This window comes from Perissodus microlepis, chromosome 22 (assembly GCF_051167445.1).
Source record: "Perissodus microlepis isolate ML-2025 ecotype Zambia chromosome 22, ASM5116744v1, whole genome shotgun sequence".
Taxonomy (NCBI): Eukaryota; Metazoa; Chordata; class Actinopteri; order Cichliformes; family Cichlidae; genus Perissodus; species Perissodus microlepis.
The window spans coordinates 28,706,517-28,724,229 of NC_140481.1; the positions used below are offsets into that span (position 1 = coordinate 28,706,517).

The 17,713-nt window shown below is 38.4% G+C and overlaps 1 protein-coding gene and 1 pseudogene across 1 annotated transcript in view; one reads left to right on the forward strand and one right to left on the reverse strand.

Moving 5' to 3' along the window:
• Nucleotides 1-17,713, forward strand: part of LOC146363413 (major histocompatibility complex class I-related protein 1-like) — a 228,372-nt gene that overhangs the window by 169,684 nt on the left and 40,975 nt on the right. The gene's annotated exons all lie outside the window — the stretch shown is intronic.
• Nucleotides 10,370-14,759, reverse strand: LOC146363424 (uncharacterized; annotated as a pseudogene).

Genomic DNA, 17,713 nt, shown 5'->3' on the forward strand with positions numbered 1-17,713 from the left:
AAAAGCATCTAGTTTTTACTCCAAGATCGATGAGGATTTTCTTTTGGCTCTTTTTAACCAACAGGTTGGAAAGTCCCCTGAAATTAAGAGCAATTGAAAATCAATTCCTAGGGATGGGTATCGTTTAGGTTTTATCCGATACCGGTGCCAAACCGGTACTTTTGAAATGGTGCCGGTGCTTAAACGGTGCTCAAACCGGTGCTTAAAGAATGGAGAACACAAAATTGGTCCAAAAACCTCTCATGTTCAGCTGGTTTTTTTGTAAAAAGATAACAATGTTAGCCTTTTCTGCAGCTATGGGGCATATATGGCATCACTCTTGGCTGGAAGCAGTGCTTAAACAATGGAAAAAAACACAAACTTTGTCCAAAAACCTCTCATGTTTAACTGTTTTCCACTTTTTCTTTGGTCATTTTAGCCTTTTTGGCCAGGGTGAAGGGAGTATCTGCCATCAAACAATAAGGCAGCCGCATGTAACTACCACGGTGTTTGCTAGTTCACCTTACATGCATTAATGTAATAACGTGGTTAGCCTACTTGATAAGAGATTTTTTAGTTTTGTGATTATTGTTTAGTTGTAGCTTCATTTAAGATAGGAGAGCTCGTGAGTTGGAACCAGATGTGTAGAGGAATGCGGTGACATACATACTACATCCTGAGTTAACGGTCACCCCCCTCTCTCACTCTCCTTTTAAGGAAATGTTTAAGTTTCTATACATACCAAGCTATCTCCTATTTCAACAGACAAGCTAAAGGTTTCTCCTATTATGGAAACGTTTTTGTATACTGAACATACCACTCCCACTTCCTTGAAAGCTCACTTGGAGTATAAATAAAGAATGCGCTGAGAGCCCTGGGCGGTTTTTCTGTCACATCTGTTGTGCGCACTTTGACAGCAGAGCAGATCGGACTGACCGCCCATACGCATGTAAAAATTAGATATCTGAGTGTGACTTCATTTGCCTTTCTAATAACTTTTCTCTTCACATTTTCTTGGTCCTCCGAGCCGGAGAGGAAGCATCGGCCGCTGTGTCCTGCCGTCGTGGAAAGCTGCACTGAAATCTGTCCTCTAGGTAGGAGTGAAAAAGTCCAGGGACGCTAAAATTCGATTCCTGGCCAGTGTTTTATCAAGTGGTCCACGACGCTGGGATCCAGTGGCTGACTTTCAACATAGCCAGAGAATCTTGGGAAGGTAAAGGAAGTCACTCATTTACACTCGCGTAAAACGAACTTTGGTCTCACCCGCCGAAAGGGTGTAATTAGTCTAATCCACTGCACGGATTTGTAAAAGCGCTGGGGTGATCCACCGAACGGATTTTCAAAATAAACGCGTTGGGGTGATCCACCGAACGGATTTTCAAAATAAAAGCGTTGGACTGATCCGCCGAAAGGATTTTCAAAATAAAAGCTTTAGGACTGGCCTTCCGAAAAGGTCTGCGCGATTGTGTGAAATGTCTGTTTAAATGTTTGTGTTTTCTGTGTGTTGAGAGTGAATTGATTTAAACAGCACAAATACGCTGCTGAATCACTCTCATTGTTATTGTCATTTTATTTCCTGTCAGTAGCTGAAGTACTGGTGACAAAAGAGAACGGTTGAGTTCCGCCTCACAAAACTGACACCGCTCCACTAATTAGAGTGGAGTAGAAGGGCGTAGTCAGTAACCACTCTTTAAGTCTAATACCAGAGAAGGCTCTGCAGTTCTGTTTTAATGGGTAATCAGCCCACTAAGTTTACTGTTGACGAACAGTGGTTAGGAAAAAAGTGTCCAGGCGCCGGACAAATTAGTGTGCAAAGATGGAGAAATTCTAAAAAGACTAAATGAGAATGTAGCCCATCTGCATTAATACAACTTAAAGAAGCATTACTGAAAGAAATAGGAGAGACAAAATAAAGAAAGAAGGAAAACGCACGTAAGAATTAGAATATTTCCAAGCATGGAAGAGAGAGGCAGATAGACGATGTGAGAATAAACAAAAGAAACAAGAAAAGAAGAAAGAAAAGGCAGAGGTATTAGACCCCCCACCATATGCTCCACTCGCTGCTGCGAGGCCGACCCCCACTTTTGCTGCTGTGAAACCAGCCCCCACTTCCGCTGCTGCGACCCCCCTTAAACAATCCTGTGATCCGTTCAGACCTCAACCTGGTCCTTATGCAGAGGCACAAAACATGTTAGATAAAATAGCACTAGGTGAAAATCCACAGAAAAAAAAAAAAAAATAGGAAAAGATCGCTACGGAGGAGATATGGGAGGTGATGTTGATCCACCTGGTCCTCCCGGCATTTTTCCCATGATAGCAGTACTAAACCCCAGATACGGCCATCCCGCAGGGGAAGGTGGAGAAGGTGGAGAGGTAACAGACAGGGACAGAGGAGGATTTAGAGGAAAGGGCCAGAGATATGTAGGACAGACAGACTTACGCGAAAGAAGTGAAGAAAGAGATAATACGTGCTGGAATTGTGGCAAGGAAGGGCATTTCGGCAGAGATTGCAGACATAAAACAGACAAACGGCAATATTCAAATGAATGACTAAATGAGAAAAAGCCAAATGAAAATGATAAAAGTGACGCAGAAGTATTTACTGTCTATCAATTAGTGTCTGAAGTAAAAGGCAAACCTACACTGACAGTATATGTTAATAGCAAACCAGTGCAGATGTTATGTGATACAGGAGTATGTAAAACCGTTTTGAACAGAAGACCACAGGAAGTACAATTCTCAGAAGATACTCTAATAGTAAAATCAGCATCAGGTCACACTACAGTGCAGTGACTGACAAAACCCTTATTAAGTGAAAACTAGGGATCAAAATAGTTTAAAGTAGTTTAAAAAGGTTGGAAACAGACCCCACCGAATAGATATAAATATAAGAAGTACAAAAATAAAATAAATAAAGACAAAATTATATTAGAACTTATTTTTACCGTATTGAAACTAATAATAGGAAGGATAACAACCTGTAAGCTGATATTAACAATGAAACATAGTTGGCATGACAATCATGCCCAGAATGTATAAAATCAATAAAAGGAAATAATTCACACGAAAACCTTTTAAATAAAATAGAGAGATGCATAAGGTACATTAGGGCTGTGTCATTGTTCAGCCAAGGAAAGTGTGTGAAAAGGTAAATGTCTCCAGCTTGGGAAAGGGTGAAACTGCAGATCACCCGAAGCCCTTGATGGATACAAAATAAAATATAAAATATATAATAATAAATTGCTTGGTTCGTCACGCAACAGAGAGAATGAATGTGACTGAAGGTTGGATCTGAGATGAGACAAACAGAAGACCAGTCTAAGAAGTAGGTGCAAACCTGTTTAGAGAAAAGCAAATTTGTACAGATTGGATGAATTCTAAATTATCTGTTTGCTGAGTAAGATGATCCTAACTATTAAATTGGCTCAGTAGTAGTATAGTGGTATACACTAATAAAATATTGTAGTATACTATTGTCATAATATAGAAAGAAAAAGATGATAATATTAATAATGACATAATATTAATAATGAGAAGCAACCTAGTCAGTTATGATGTGAAGTGGATGATTGTTATGAAGTAATCTGCATCAAGCTTAAGGTTTGCTCAAACTCAGTATAATGACACATGAGATGAAGAAAATAAAGAAACTATCTAAACTAATTACGTGCATAGAGGCACTTGACCTGCTTAAACATCTGTCATTTATCCTGGATAAAATATTACTGAGATATAGAGCACACCTATAATAACAACTAATAAGCCAAACCCTGTAGACAACAGCTAAAGCTACAGGATTGAGAAGTTGAATTAAATATGTGGACACCGCTAAGTTGATGAGCATGTTACACATTTTCTTTTATTTTTATTTATTTGTTTTTAGAGCAGAAGCTGCATTAAAAGCCAACACACGCAGCTGTCTGTGAGCTCAGTTTTTCCCTCACACTTCTGCTCTGTTTCAGTAGCAGCATTTTTCTTTTGTGTCCTGACTCATGTATGTTTTTTGTTTTTGTTTGATTATTTTATTTTGTTGATTTGGAAGCGAATTTGTGACCATACTTGTGGATCACAGTGACACATAGTGATTAGGCATATGATTTACAAATGCCTAGTTTTAGAACTGTGAGCAATTCAAAGTTTAAAATATATATATATAAAAACCCTAACTTCAAAGTTTGAAATGTGTGAGATGGGTGAGATGGGTGGATTCTTTGAAAAACTAGAAATTATCTAAAAATGCATTAAGTGAAGATGTAATGTTGCATCTATAGAGAAGACAGAAGAAGCATTCAGTTGTTTAAAAATAGGCATTACAGACAGATACAGTTTTAGCACTGCCTGACTATGATAAGCCTTTCTACTTACGTGTAGATAGAGGAGCAGGTTATATGAAAGCTGTGATAACACAGGCATTTGGAGAAAAACAACGCTCGTTAACATTCCTGGTGAAATTTAGACTCGTGTAAATTAGACTCTGTAGCGTCAGGCCTGCCTGCATATGCAAGCCTGTGCAGCCGCAGCAGAGGCAGTAAAAGAGTCGGCTGCACGTATGCAGTCATATGTGCATATGAATTGCACGTAGGCCAAAATATAAATATGTACACTGACAGCCAGTTTGTTTTTTCAGCAGTGCACCACTTTGCCAAAATTTGGCATAACAGAGGTATGGTCACCTCTACGGATAACCCCGTGCAACACGGCAGCTTATTAAAAATCTTATTGGAAGTGATTAGCTTGCCAAAACAATTGGCACTTTGTAAATGTGCAGCACATCAAAAAGACAATTTTATTGTCACAAAAGGAAATAATTTTGCAGATCAAACAGCAAAGCAGGCTGCACAACAAACGATAACGCTTCTAACATCCGAACATTGTACACAAATACCACTTGATGTACTAAAAACCGAACAAAAAGCTGCAACAATCACTGAACAGAACAAGTGGCTGAAATGTGGAGCACAACTGAAAGATGACTTAATGGTCTGTGATGGAAAACCAATATTACCAGAGTCGTTACACAGGACAGCGGCTGTAGTGACACATGAAGTAATACATGTGTCAACAGGAGGGAAATATAGTATAGATAAATAATACTTTTACACTATAAATTTTGAAACTTCAGCGAAAAATTTGTAAGAACATGCCTATTCTGTCAAAAACACAACTCACAAGGAAACTTAAGACCTAAGAGAGGCCAGTTCTCCACACCATCCACATGGATTTTATTGAATTGAATGAATGTCAAGGATTAAAATATGCCTTAGTGATCATAGATGTGTTTTCAAACTGACCAGAGATATATCCAGTGAAAGCAGAGGCAATCTTCATTGCAAAATGTTTATGTAATCATTTTATTCCAACATATGGTATCCCTTCTCTGATAAGATCAGACAATGGGACACATTTTGTCAATGATGTGATCAGTAAGGTCTCTGAAGCACTAGGATTCAGCATAAGAAATCATTGTGCTTATCATCTATGGAGTGCAGGGTTAGTAGAGAGAACTAACAGCACCATAAAACAGAGACTCAGAAAATGTCTGAAATAGATAAAAATGCAAAGAGTTTAGTTTATTTAAAAGGCAGTGTGTGTGAGAGGATTATGAAATTATTGTGTGAATGACGTTACATTTTAGATTAAAAGTTAGTAGAATTACAGAGGGTTTGTAGACTGTAAATACAAAATGAGTTTGATTAGCCTGTAGAAACACAAAAGAGAGTAACAGGAAGTGTGTGTGTGACAGGAACTTTGCATGCCCATAGAGGGAGTGAGCACCCAGAGAGAAAAACAGAAGAGACAGACTCTAGCCAGATGAAGCAAATGGAGGCTTTAAGAAAAGAAATGAAAATGATATTAATGGTATGGTTTAGTGTGTCAATATAGGTCACAAATAAATAAAGGTGGACTTTTCTCAACCTAGAATTTTGAGCATAGCAGCAAAACCATAGATTAACATAATTGGGAGAAAACAAGCCAAAGTTTGGCTTAAAATTTTATAGCTTGACCTCCCACTTGTCCCGATCCTGAAAAGAAGCTCAAAGGACAGTCAATCTCCTGATGAAGACCAACAGAATATCGTGGAATTGAAGAATTAACAGCAGGCTGGTAAGAACAGTGTGACATGACTGTTTAAAGGCACTGAATGTGATATTTTGCCTGGCTGGGACTTAATCTAAAAGGAAGAAACAGAGAAGAAACAGATTGTGTTTGCTGGAGATTTAAGACAACAAAGGACACTTTGAGAAGGGTACAGGGGCCAGTGGGAAGGTGAAGCCCAGAGGAGTATAATTGGGTTGAAATTGAAGCCTGAACTCATGATGGTGTTTAGAGATGTCCACCAGATCACAATAAAGAGGTAAACAAAAATAGAAAACACACATATATAAATTGTTACATGTGAAATTATTTTTGGAAAGAATCAGAAGTAAGATAGTTTGAATCAGACCTCAGTGAAAAGATGCATGAATTGATGAAAGTGAACCAATAGATAAATCTGTTAGAAAGACAACTTTAGTAGAAAGAATGGCAAAACTAGTAGAAAATAGGGATATTGTTTTGAACTGCCGTGCGACGCTTCTCAAGTCTCTTGCAGATTAAAACCAGGCGATTGGGTCCTTATACGAGTACTCCAGAGAAAGAATTGGAACCCATCCCGGTGGGAAGGTCCATACCAAGTACTCCTAACGACGCCAACAGCTTGCAAAAACGCTGAGAGGCCCTCTTGGATCCACCAGAGCCATTGCAAAAATGGAAGTGAGTGACAGCACAACCTAAAGACACCACCATCCCGACTCTTTGGTGATCTACAAGTGAAGGGAGGGCTGATTGGGTATATCCCGCCTTCTACTTCTTGCCTGTAGTCTACTCACCAGAGTAAATCGGTGTGTCTGGTCATCATGAAGATTATTCTGCTTACCACCTTGGCCCTGCTGCTTACAGCATGGACCCTGATGCACTTAAAGGATCAAGAAGCCAACATGCATAGAAGAGCATGGACATATGACAACTCACACCTGGCTGAAGTGACACAGGACCACATCCATCCCTGGATGAACAACGCCTGGTATAGATACATATATAATCGCAAAGAAGACAAAGATTGTTATATATGCTCACGCATGCCTGCTACAACACAGCATGCTACATTATATGGCAGACTTATGAACATGATTCAAGTGACATGCGCAGCAAGCTTTGCCAGTCTAGGTTATCAATATTCAGGAATTGTCCTAAACCACAGCGACCTCCTGACTATTGGACTATAGTTTTGGACTGTTTTTAAATGCATCGACCAGCATCAACAAAGAGCAAAATCAGGAAATTGATGCCATAAGAATAACTGTTATGCAACACCGAGTTGCCCTGGACATGATCTTGGCAGAAAAGCGCGGACTGTGTTTTGTTTAATATAACTTGTTGTACATATATTCCAGACAATGTGCATTCTGATAATATGACAAATGCTCTACAATTACTTAGAAACGTTAAACAGGCACAGGTAACCGATTGGGCAAATTCACAAAGTAATTGGTGGAATTGGTTTATGAGCGGCTCATGGAGAACACTGATGTTTAAGGTTTTAATGTTTATTGCCCTAATACTTATCATGTTTTGTATCTTTACTACATGCATTATCCCCTGTGTAAGAGGAATGGTATCAAGAATGATATCCCAATCTCTTGTTGCATATGTTACTGTGCCAGACGAGGAAGAAGGAGAAGACGATGAGTATGAAACTAATGTGATGAATGATTATGTTTGAATGATACACATTTTATGACGACCAGACCGAAAGCACTCACAATGTAGGGTCTGTGTCTGAAACACATTGATGTATTTGCTTAAAATCGCTACAAACAGGAGGGAATGATAAGAGATTTTTTAGTTTTGTGATTGTTTAGTTGTAGCTTCATTTAAGATAGGAGAGCTCGTGAGTTGGAACCAGATGTGTAGAGGAATGCGGTGACATACATACTACATCCTGAGTTAACGGTCACCCCCCTCTCTCACTCTCCTTTTAAGGAAATGTTTAAGTTTCTATACATACCAAGCTATCTCCTATTTCAACAGACAAGCTAAAGGTTTCTCCTATTATGGAAACGTTTTTGTATACTGAACATACCACTCCCACTTCCTTGAAAGCTCACTTGGAGTATAAATAAAGAATGCGCTGAGAGCCCTGGGCGGTTTTTCTGTCACATCTGTTGTGCGCACTTTGACAGCAGAGCAGATCGGACTGACCGCCCATGCGCATGTAAAAATTAGATATCTGAGTGTGACTTCATTTGCCTTTCTAATAACTTTTCTCTTCACACTACTCAACGTAAATTTCGCTGTTCGCTCGCTCTGCGGTAGAGTATCACTTCCTGTTCCTGCTCAAACACAGTGGTGTTTCTGAGTAGCTTATTTGCTTAGCAATTTAATTAACAACTTTTAAATACATTCTTCTTTCATAGTATAATCTTCACGTGCTTCATCCGAAGCACACTTTCTGTGTACTCACTACCTAATTTATAGCCAAAGTATTCACTCACTGTCTCTGTACTGTTTCGCTAGCTTAGCTTAGCTCGTAGCCGACTCGTTAGCACCATGGCTACTTCACCTGTCCCTCCTGCACTTTCTTGCTCATTGTGTCAGATGTTTAGCTACTCCTCGGCCTCCTTTAGCAGTAATGATATCTGTAACAAATGTAGCATATTTGCAGCTCTGGAGGCCAGGATTACTGAATTGGAGACTCGGCTTCGCACCCTTCATTCACCCGTAGCTAGCCAGGCCCCTGTAGCTGGTGCAGCCGAAGATAGCGTAGGCCCCGCTAGCTGTTCCCCGGCAGACCCCAAGCAGCTGGGGAAAGAGGGCGGCTGGGTCACGGTGAGGAGGAAGCATAGTCCTAAACAGAAGCCCCAGGTACACCACCAACCCGTTCATGTGTCTAACCGTTTTTCCCCACTCGGTGACACACCCGCCGGGGGTCAAACTCTGGTAATTGGTGATTCTGTTCTCAGACATGTGAAGCTAGAGACACCGGCAACCATAGTCAATTGTCTTCCAGGGGCCAGAGCAGGCGACATTGAAGGAAATTTAAAACTGCTGGCTAAGGGTAAACGTAAATTCAGTAAAATCATAATTCACGTCGGCAGTAATGACACCCGGTTACGCCAATCGGAGGTCACTAAAATCAATATTGAATCGATGTGCAACTTTGCTAAAACAATGTCGGACTCTGTAGTTTTCTCTGGTCCCCTCCCCAATCAGACCAGGAGTGACATGTTTAGCCGCATGTTCTCCTTAAATTGCTGGCTGTCTGAGTGGTGTCCCAGAAACGATGTGGGCTTCATAGATAATTGGCAAACCTTCTGGAGGAAACCTGGTCTTGTTAGGAGAGACGGCATCCATCCCACTTTGGATGGAGCAGCTCTCATTTCTAGAAATATGGACAAATTTATTAAACCCCCCAAAATATGACTATCCAGAGTTGGGACCAGGAAGCAGAGTTGCAGTCTTACACGCCTCTCTGCAGCTTCTCTCCTCCTGCTACCCCCCCCCCAAAAACCCATCTCCATAGAGACTGTGTCAGCTTCCAAAAAGACAGAAAACAAACTAAAAACCAGCAACAAACAACTTAAACATAAACAATTACAAAGAAAGAACAGTACAGTATCCACATCTGAACCAAAGAGTAAAACAGTGAAATGTGGATAATTAAATATTAGGTCTCTCTCCTCCAAGTCTCTGTTAGTACATGACTTAATAATTGATCAACAAATTGATTTACTCTGCCTTACAGAAACCTGGTTGCAGCAGGATGATTATGTTAGTTTAAATGAATCAACACCCCCGAGTCATTCTAACTACCACACTGCAAAAACAGCTATACTTGAAACAAGCCAAATATTCTTAAATCTGACAAAATTTTCTTGTTTTGAGCAAAAAAAATCTGCCAATGGGGTAAGCAAAAGTTGCTTGACTAGAATTCTTAAAACTAGCAAATTAATCTAACTGCCATATGCCTTTTAACTAGACAAAATTGTCTAAAATGTATGCTTATTTGAAGAAAATGTGACTTATTATAAGTAAAAGACACTTTGATATTTCGAAAATCTGTACCTAAAATGAGTATTATGCTTTCTTGAACAAGCTGTTTTCAAGAATTATTTGCTTACTTTAAGATTCTACACCTTAATTTAGATTTTTCACATAAAAAAAACATCTTACTATAGGACAAATTTTCTTAAAACTGAATTGTTTCTTTCTTGATTGAGCTAACTATAAGAATTATGTTTCGACTCTGAGAACAATAATCAGCAAAAATTCCTGAGAATAAGACACCATCTCTTCAAAAAGCTACTAAAAATAAGGGAATTCATCTTAAATTAAGACAGCAAAAGCACTCTTAGATTTTGCGCTTTTATTGACACAGCAATGGGTCAGTAACTCACTGAGGTCTGTTCCAGGAGAATCATGTCTAAAATTATACATTTCAGCAGGGTACTGTGTAACATGGCCAATATAAGAAGTGCATATTCCAGATACTCTTAACATGAATAATAACAGTATAACACACTCATGGCTGGTATCAAAAATAAATTTTGCTGAAGCTTAAAACAATCACTATTTCAAATCCTATATTACATAACATTTTAGAAGAACAAGTTTAACGACCACACAAACAAACATGTGTTTTACATTTGAACAACTTTTCTAGAGAAAAAAAAACAACCTCACTGACTAACACTGAGTCTGATAAACAAGGCAAATGGAGTCTGTCATCTGAGAGACTCACTCAATGAATGACTTCCACTCACCAAGCGCCTTCTTGTAAGAGGGGGTTGAGTCTCGGTCATGGATGGAGTCTTTGAGTATTTCAGTTTGCAAGACAGACAGCAGCGTGGAAATGCACTTTGGATATGTGAGGTGGAGGGCATAGTAATATGCCATCAGATAGAGCAGTCCCTCATTAAGATCCTTCCGGTCAAAAGTGCTCACTGGTGTGGTTCCAACAGCTATCATGCAGTTGCCTTCAGAGACAAGCAGAACTGGACAAGCCAGGGGTCGCTGACGCAGGTAGCCTTCAGGGTCTTCTGAAGTCTACATGACAGAAAAAAAGAGGATTAGAACAAGACCGTAAGAAACACAATTTTTGAGTTGCATTACAGTTTAAAATGGATCAACTTTTTTTGTAGGTTTTATTAACATCAACATGTTATGGGGATCTGAACTTTAAGAATATTTGACTGACTCCACAGTAAAATATATAAAATGAAAACATGAGTAACTGCAAAATTCAACAATATATACACATAGAATATTGCAGCCTTACCTTTAGGACATGGAAAAAAGCAGATGCCCAGCTTCTTAGGTGGTACTGTGCTGGAAGGGAAAAGCATGGGAAGGGCTCTGAACACAGCTGCTGCATGTTCCACTGGTTTGAAAAAAGAAAAATAAGACAGGGTAACACCATTAAGCATAGCAAATAATGTAATCTGAAAAGCATAAATGTAGACAAATCAAGATACTGTAGCATTACCTCCATCCAAAGTTTTTGGCGGCTTCATAACTTTCTTCATGACACCATAAAACTGCACCTTCGAGTAGAAGATTTCCCATCTATCCTTCATCTCAGAAAAGTATTTCAAGTTGGATGGTTGAATAATTCTCCGCAGCTCATCAAGGACCTGAAAAATACAGACAGAAACCCAACTGAGATAGATCTGTCTAGCTCTGTATCTGGTCTTGACAATAAGTGATAACAACTTAAACATGAGGGCCAGTATTTAAGAAATTTGAAAATCATATCAAAATGTCCCCAAAGGAATAACAGGATGGCTAAAAGAAATAAGTGCTGCTTACATGATCCAGTTCTCTGAAACAAGGATATGCCTCTAGTATCTTCACTGCTCTGTCCTGCTCCTTTATAGCATCAGAGTTAATGAATTGTCTTCTAGACTCAAACTCCAGGTTCAGCAGTTGGGTAACAGCAGCTTTGTTCGGTTTTTTTGGTCTTGTATATTTCTTGAAGTGTCTTGTAGTGTCTTGCCTGGGTTTTTTGGCTGTCAAAGAAGTCAGCTGAACCAGCTAAACACATAGAGCAGAGGTGTGTAAATCATTTATTGCCACAGTAAGGCTTTATATATCTGTTATTGGTGCAAAACAATAAAACAAAAATACCAAAATATATCTGTAAATTAGATCAACAAATTAACTAACCACCTATCTTAAAATTGTTCATTCATCCTGTCAAGTTGTCACTATTACATGGAACACAAAGATTCCAAGATAAACAGTGAAGTAGTTGTGTTCCATTGTTAGCAGAATTTTTAACAAAAAAACAAAAAGTATTGTCCAAACCACATTTACACTCAGGGTGTAATAAGAGGGTGCATTATATTATACTTACATTCTTCATCACTGCCATCCTGGTGGTGCACTGGGGTGCCCATCGATCTAACTGGTGATTTATCTAGAATAATAGTTGATGCACTGGACTCCCCACTGCTGTCACTTTTTGCAACGCTTTCATTCCCATCCTTTCTTGGCTTCTTCGCAGGAGGTTTTTTGCCCTTCTTTGGACTTTTGACATTGGAGAGTCTCTTCATTAGCTTTTTAGCAACATGCTCCTAACAGGTACAAACGATAAAAATTAAAAGATGATAAGATACATCACTCATGATTAACACAGAGTGGTATTGAGCAAATGCTACTTACCCACTCACCACACGTTTCTTTAAGCATTGGGTAGTACTCCATTAATCGCTTTGCCATGGCATCAACCTCATGTTTGCTGGGGTGTCTGGAGTCCTCAGCTGCTCTTGCTATCGAAATCATGTTTGTCATGGTGTTTCTTACGAGTCGACAAAAGAGTTCCTTTGACAAAGGTTCAGCACACTCTGTCCCCAGCCACTTCTTTTCAAAGTAGGAATGTCGAGCTTGCTCAAGTTCACTGTCTGTGAAGACTATGTACTCTGGGTTGGACATAGTCACAAACTTAGAAGTGCTGGGTTCCTCTCTGGAGAAGTCACCATCTCCAGTAGTTGTTAGCGTTTTTTCAGCAGCAGTCTTGTTCTAAAATACAGTGTACATAGGGCTAATTTCACATAAAATTGCACAAGAACTTTAGGTCTCTAAATATGAAAGAAAGTACAACAAAATATCAGTAAAGTGTTGAACAATAAAAAATATGTATATTTAATAAATGTGTAGGCCACTTGATTTAAATCAAAACTAAAGAAGATTCTACAGTCTATCTGTTAAGTGAGTATTGGTGGAATTACTTGAAACTGCATAAAACAAGCTGGTGTGTTCTCAGTTTTGTCACACAGCGACAGGACAGAACTTACTTCTTCACATTTGTGCACTGCAAGCCATAGAGCCGACGCCTGAGGAAATGTTCAGGACCAGGAAACAGATCTTTGATGTCATCTCGTGAAAGTGATGAGAGCAGGTCTTCTCCAACATTTGCTTCTGCAATAGGAGTTTCCAATTATCACTACATTGCATTATCTTCATGTGCAAGCCAGCTGACAGCTTTGCTTGGGTAACAGACAGGATACATAGGAAACATAATTTAATATTTACCATTTAAAACCATGACTCTATTCCATTATTCTCCCTCCTCACTGCTCCACAGGTTCTAAATTACCTTCCTCCTATTGACTGGTAAAAGTAATATATTTGTGATACATCAATTAAATGCATGTATACATATAAATGTATTTTTTTTTTTGCTTCCTGGGCTAAAGTATATAATGAAATAACTTCACTAATGGAAATTTGAAACTCCCACAATTTCTGTAAAACTGGCATTAACTTATGGCACTTTGCACACTTGTTGAATAAATTCACAGACACTGAAACTAATAACTGGACATGAATTCTTTCATAACTCTCTGCACTAGCATATTTAAAAATGCTAATGCAACTAAGCTAACCGCACAGCTAAGCTAAGCTAACAACCGGGTATAGCCTGCCATGCTAGCGACTTAACATGCAACATAGCAGAACACAAAACATAGAAAAAACAAAACAGTCACATACCTTTCAGGTTGGCAATTGTTATTTCGTCCAGTTTTTCCATAGCGTGCCTTAATTTCTTCACACTGTACCAACTGTATCGCATCTACACCCAGACCCCAAAATATTACTGATCCTGCAATCCAACCGCTTAGGCACGGAGCTAGAGGCGGGAAGGTGGGCTGTACCAACTCAGGAGTATGGGGTTGTGTACGGAAATGGTTTAGTTCGCTCTTTTATACCTATAAAAATGATATATATTTAAATATTTGACTATTTAGTTAGATTATGTTCTGTAAATACTGACGTGTGGGTACTATTACTTACTACAGCTGTTATAAGGCACTGAATTAGGATAGCCATTCCTACCCCATAATGGAATAATCCTGGTTATCTTGACTTTACGGAAAAGTAGTTCACAGACCAGTAAAACAAAATGATTTGGCGCTGTGTTATCTACATCGTTTTTGTGGGTCTGACCCTCAAATCCCTACTGAGTCATATTAATTCTGCACATAGCCATAGTCCAGATTTCCATGAAGTTTGTGGCATAGATGGATGTGTCAAAGAATATCGTGTTTACAGCTAATTTTGGTATCACATTCTTCGAACACACTCCGACCACCTTGCCAATGGACGATGCAGCGGATCGATTAGGACACAAAAATCTGTAAGGTGAGACTGACTATATACTTTGATATCTTTGAAAATAATCATATAAAATATTCATGTTAGATGTCTACTTGTTTTTACAGCTTAACAGTAGATATGTTAATGCTTATTCCTTATAATCCACAACAATGCTATCTATTTATAAAGAATCTTCTGATAGTGTTTAATTTCTTCTACTAGAGAAAACAACATTTTGTATTTTTTTAAACTTTTGTTTTAAATAAACCAATTGTCATGGTCCGCAGTCTCCTTGGTTGTTTGTGTTTATTAATATTCATTGTGTCAGTTAGTTTCCTGGTTATTTGTTAATTATTTCCAGTGTTTAGGTGTTCTCTGTACCTCCCTTGTCTTCAGTGTATTGTCCCTGGTTCGATATTCGTGTTTATTCCTGTCCCTGCCCTGCATCGGTGTATTCTGTTTTGCTTCCTCCTGGTCTCTTCTCATCTGATTAGTGTCAGCTGTGTTTCGTGCCTGTCTGCCAATTCCTCGTTTCCTTTTGTGTGTGTATATTTAGTGTGTTCTTTGTCGGATCGTCTGTATTCTCTCCTGTGTTATCATCTGTGTTCCCTCCCTGATGTTTTCATGTCTTATGTTCCTTGTTCAAGGTTGTAAGGTTTTTGCAACATTTTCCATGTTTCCTGTGTTCTTTAGTTTAGCTTTCCCAGTTTAGGTTTTTGAGGATTTTTCAAGGCTTTTAAACTACAGTTAAGCTGCCAAATAGCAATGAGCATTAAATGAATATCCATTTATTAAACTCAGCTTGAAAACATGCATATTTTAGAGTAAATTATAAAATGCAGTATATTTCTGACATTAGAATTATTTAGAAATTATCAATGTACCTTGTATTTAATTTCCTTATCCGCAACTAGTCAATTAATCAACTAATCTCAATTGCAGTTCTAGGAGGGAACCCTCATCAGCAGTGAACAGAAATCTGAGTAACATGTGGGCATACAGGACCGATTCAGTGGTGGAAAGCCAGCCAACAATGATATGATATGAGATTTCATTCCATATTACAGTTTCACACACAAAGATATGACATGTGCGGTCATGAAATATTACCTGGGTGATGTAATTGGACTACACGTGAGCTCAACATATGTTTTATAAAAGGTACACTGCTTTACATGCTTGAACTGTATTTTCAGGTTATTGTTTTGGACAGTTTTGTGACAATTTTTAAAATGAAGTTGTTGTTTTTCTATAAATTCTGACAGTTGAATGCGATTTTAGCATTGCCATAGTATAGATATACTGATGCTGATCTATTATTCTGTTTGACATGGCCTAAAGTGAATGAGTTGTGCTGTTTCTGTTTTTCAAATGGGTCTGTATTTCATGTTTACCATATGCTTTTAGTTCCTGCCTTTGTTCATATACTGCATATTGTGTCAAATTTGACAGCAATTATATTAAACTTTAGTGTCAATAAATACATTTCTTAAACTGAGCAGCTGTTTAAGTGCCCTTACTCTTGAAATGAGAAAAATAATCTTATTTTTATTCTGGAAATTCAACCAAACCATTGTCATGCCTTGTAACTGGTAAATAAAGCTCAAGATGAGCTGAAATATCCTTTTAAGGAAAAGTTGGACATATTTTCCTAGAATAAGCTTTATTTTCTTGCCCAAAACTTGCTTGTTAAGAATATATTTTCTTTTTAGGCAAAAAATAAGAAAAAATGTCCATAAACAAGGTTTTTTTTACTTTCTTGAAAATCGTTTTTTGCAGTGCAGAAACCTCGAAGCACAGGCCGAGGGGGCGGTGTGGCAGCAATTTTTCACACCAGCCTATTAATTAATGAAAGACCAAGACAGACTTTTAATTCATTTGAAAGCCTGATGCTTAACATTGTCCACCCCAGCTGTGAAACTCAGAAACCAGTCTTACTTGTTATCATCTATCGTCCACCTGGGCCTTACACAGAGTTTCTGTCTGATTTCTCAGACTTTATATCTAATTTAGTTCTGAGCTCAAATAAAATAATTATTGTGGGTGATTTTAACATCCATGTAGATGCTAAAAATGACAGCCTCAACATGGCATTTAGTCTGTTATTAGACTCAATCGGCTTCTCTCAAAATGTAAAAGAACCCACCCACCACTTTAATCACACTCTAGATCTTGTTTTAACATATGGCATAGAAACTGAACATTTAACAGTGTTTCCTGAAAACCCTCTGCTGTCTGATCATTTCCTGATAACATTTACATTTACAATAATTGATTACACAGCGGTGGAGAGTAGATTTTATCAAAGTAGATGTCTTTCTGAAAGCGCTGTAACTAAGTTTAAGAATATAATCCACCCACTGTTATCATCTTCAATGCCCTGTACCAACACAGAGCAGAGCAGCTATCTGAACGCTACCCCAACAGAGGTCGATTATCTTGTTAATAATTTCACCTCCTCACTACGTACGACTCTGGATACTGTAGCTCCAGTGTAAACTAAGGTCTCTAATCAGAAGTACCTGACTCCGTGGTATAATTCTCAAACACGTACCCTAAAGCAGATGACTCGTAATCTGGAGAGGAAATGGCGTGTCACAAATTTAGAGGATCATCATTTAGCCTGGAGAAATAGTTTGCTGCTTTATAAGAAAGCCCTCCGCAAAGCCAGAACATCTTACTATTCATCACTGATTGAAGAAAATAAGAACAACCCCAGGTTTCTCTTCAGCACTGTAGCCAGGCTGACAAAAAGTCAGAGCTCTGTTGAGCCAACCATCCCTTTAACGTTAACTAGTAATGACTTCATGAACTTCTTCACAAATAAAATTTTTATCATTAGAGAAAAAATTACCAGTAATCATCCCACAGATGTAATATTATCTACAGCTACTCTTAGTACCATTGATGTTAAGTTAGACTCTTTTTCTCTAATTGATCTTTCTGAGTTAACTTCAATAATTACTTCCTCCAAACCATCAACGTGTCTTTTAGACCCCATTCCTACAAAACTGCTCAAAGAAGTCCTGCCATTAATTAATTCTTCGATCTTAAATATGATCAACCTATCTCTAATAATCGGCTATGTACCACAGGC